We start from the raw sequence: 3,787 nt of genomic DNA on the forward strand, positions 1-3,787 counted from the left end.
GGGCACTGGCCCCGACTGGCAGGATTTTTAAAACATAGGAAGTTGGCCAGCACAGTGGTTCACACCTGTAATCCCAGTACTTTGGGAGGCTGAAGTGGGAGGGTCACTTGAACCCAGGGGTTTGAGACCAATCTGGGCAACAAAGGGAGACCCTAGGAATTCAAGACCAAAACAGAGCAAGACCCTCATCTCTGCAAAACACTAAAGAATTACCCGAGTGCAGTGGCTTGCACTTCTAGTCCCAGCTACTCTGGAGGTGGAGATGGGAAGATTGCTTGAACCCAGGAGTTCAAGGCTGCAGAGAGCTATGATCAAGCCACTGCACTCCAGCTTGGGTAACAGAGTGAGACCCCTATCTCAAAAAAAAAAAAAAAAAAAATAGAAAGCTGGCTGAGCACGGTGGCTCACATCTGTAATCCTAGCACTTTAAGGGGCCGAGGTGGGTGGATCACGTGAGGTCAGCAGTTCAAGACCAGCCTGGCCAACATGGTGAGATCCTGTCTCTACTAAAAACATAAAAATTAGCTGGGCATGGTGGCAGGCACCTGTAATCCCAGCTACTTGAGAGGCTGAGATAGGAGAATCTCTTGAACCCCGGAGACGGAGGTTGCAGTGAGCCGAGATTGTGCCACTGCACTCCAGCCTGAGCAACGAGAGGGAGAGTCCATCTCAAAAAAAAAAAAAAAAAAGCCATATTCCACAAGAGCATTTCTGCAAGAGGGGTGGTAAATACATAGAAGGCAGAAGAGGAGAGGGAAGAGAGAGAGAAAGAAACCATCGAGCTATACTATCCAATATGGTAGCAACTGTTTAAGTTAATGTTTTTTTGACAAAGTCAGAGAGCAGAAGTGCAATAATCCCAGAGCAAAGCAAATGGTCCCTCTTCTTATGACCTGTCTCAGGGATAAGCTGAGAGTGGCGATGTTGAGCTTAATTAGGACTTAGCTGCTTTTCTATGTGAAGGGATAGGATTTTAAGAGTGACCTTATGCCTCCCTTCCACTGAGTCTTGCAGCTGGTTGTTGGGTGCTGCTACTCACACATTCCAAGTGTCCTCTTGGCTGGTGGTTAGAGAAAGGAAGGACAACTTCACCTTCCAGTCTCCATTTCAACTGGGACCGTTGCTGGTAGTTCATGCTCCATTAAGTTGCCCAGGAAGCAGCCTTTACTGCAAACTGAGTTATGTGGGTCTCCGAACTTCCACCCCTATTCTTATGAAGACCTGAAGGTATTGTTTAATAAAAGCTCTTTCTTGTAATAATCATGCTTATTTGCTCATATGTGAGTCTCTGATTCGCTGTCATTAATTTTTTCACTTGTGATAAACTAGCGGAGATGGATGATTTAGACAGGCAATAATCAGCCAGTACAATAAAGTTTTAATTTAGGCTGGCTGCTAAACAGACACCAAAAGACACAAATATGCAGAACAGGGTAGCACTCGGGCTTTAATCTAACTGTTGCTCCACCCCACTCTGTATCACTGCCTTGTTAAATCTTTCTTTGGTATTTGTCCCTTCCGTTTCAATCCTACTCTTCAACTTGGTTGAGTCCCTTGATCACATCTTGCACTAAGTCCATTAGCCTCCCTAAAATGTCCCTCCTCTAGGGTCAGTCTCCTTCAAAACACCCTTCAGCTGAATTCATTTGACAAATATTGAGCATCTACTGCCCTCAAAGAATTATGGTTAGTAGGGAGACACCTTGGTAAAATGGAATATATATAGCTACATAGACACAGATATACAGTGAAATGTATGTATTGGTTAATGTTCCTTTGGTTGCAAATGACAGATAACTCAAGCAGGCTTAAGCTCAAAAAGGGAATTTGTTAATGCACAAAATTCAAGAATATATCTTGAATTTAAGTGAGGCATGATTCAGAGGATCAAATAATGTCACCAGTAGACTCTTTCCCACTCCCTGTCATTCCTTTCACTCTCTTTATTTTTGCTTCATGCTCAGGCAGTATGTGAAGTCCACTGGCGACTCCAGGCTTACAACAAAAACTTGTGTGTTTCTTCCTAGCTGCTCATGCTCAGTCCCAGGATTCACTCTAGTTAGATGGACCCGGATCACATGATCACCTCTGAACTGTAGCTCCTTAGTGCTCTGACTGGCTAGACTTAACTCACATGGGCTACAGCCAAAGTAGGGGGTAGGGGTGGGATGGGTTACTGAACTGTTGTCAGAGAAGGCAGAATGGAAGCTAGTGTTAAAAGAAACACTTTAGACAAATTAAATTTAACAGAGTTTATTTGGGCAAAGAATGATGCAAGAATCAGGCAGCACTCAGAACCAGAAGAGGTTCAGAAAACTCCACTTGGCAGTGTGAGCAGTGAGCTTTTCTAGGCTGAACACAAAAGCAATGTAGAGAAACCACTTGATTGGCTACAGCTAGGCATCTGCCTTATTGGGCATGGCCTCATCAATTGGGTGCTTATCATTGGCTGAAGCTCCTCTGTGATTGGCTGAAACCAGGCTATATGTTACAAAAACATACTCCTAAATTAGGTTTCAGTTTGTTTACATGCTATTAGGTTGCTGTATATTCCACAGAAACTCAAAATATGGAGAGAGCCTCTGGCCAATGGCCTCATGCTTACTTAATTTTACACTAGGTAGATAAAAAACAACAAATATTTCTATAGTATGGGTAAGACACATTGAGAACACAATAAACAGGTGCCTAAATCTGTGTGTGAGTCACAGAAGACATCACAGCAGAGGGTAAATCCGAGTTGACACTTGAAAAAGGAGCAGGAGTTTGCTGACAGGCAGGGAAAGCCATGAGGATTGGGAGGGAAGAGGTCCCAGTGGCAAGAATGGCCTATGCAGAGTCACAAAAGAAAATAAACTATGTGTCCATCGGACACGGTTTGGTTGTGTGTCCCCATCAACTCCATGTGGAATTGTAGTCCCCATTGTTGGAGGTGGGGCCTGGGTGGGAGGTGATTGGATCATGGGGCGGATTTCCCATGAATGGGTTAGCATCATACCATTGGTGCTGTTCCCGTGATAGTGAGTGAGTGCTTGTGAGATTAGGTTTTTTAAAAATGTACATCACCTCCTCTCTAGCTCTCTCTTGCTCCTGCTCCCACTATGTGAGACACCTCACACCCCCTTTGCCTTCCGCCATGATTAGAAGCTTCCTGAGGCCTCCCCAGAAGCAGAAGCCACCATGATTCCTGTGAAGCCTGCAGAACCATGAGCCAATTAAACTTCCTTTCTTTATAAATTATCCACTCTCAGGTATTTCTTTTCTGTTGTTTTTTTTTTTTTTTTTTTGTTGAGAGGAGTCCGTGCTCTGTCACCTAGACTGAGTACAGTGGTGCATCCTGGCTCAACTGGCAACACTCCTGCCTCCTGGTTCGAGTGTTCTCCTGCCTCAGCCTCCCCAAGTAGCTGGGATACAGGGCACCTGCCACCAACTCCCGCTAATTTTTGTATTTTTAGTAGAGATGGTGTTTCACCATGTTGCCCAGGCTGGTCTGAACTCCTGACCTCGGATCCTCCGCTTTGGGCCTCCCAAAAGTGCAGGATACAGGTGTGAGTCCCGGTGCCAGCCCTCTTTTTTTTTTCAGACGAGTCTCCTCTGTCCCGCCGCAGGCGATGCATGGCCACGATCTCGGCTCACTCAACCTCTGCCTCCCGGGTTCAAGCAATTTTCTGCCTCAGCCTCCGCTCGCTGGGATACAGACCCCACCCACTACAGCCTGGCTAAATTTGTTGTATTTTTTAGTAAGACGGGTTTCACCATCTGGCCAGGCTGGGCCTTGAAATTCCTT

Source organism: Rhinopithecus bieti, unplaced genomic scaffold, assembly GCF_001698545.2.
Source record: "Rhinopithecus bieti isolate Rb0 unplaced genomic scaffold, ASM169854v2 scaffold_61298, whole genome shotgun sequence".
NCBI classification, from domain to species: domain Eukaryota; kingdom Metazoa; phylum Chordata; class Mammalia; order Primates; family Cercopithecidae; genus Rhinopithecus; species Rhinopithecus bieti.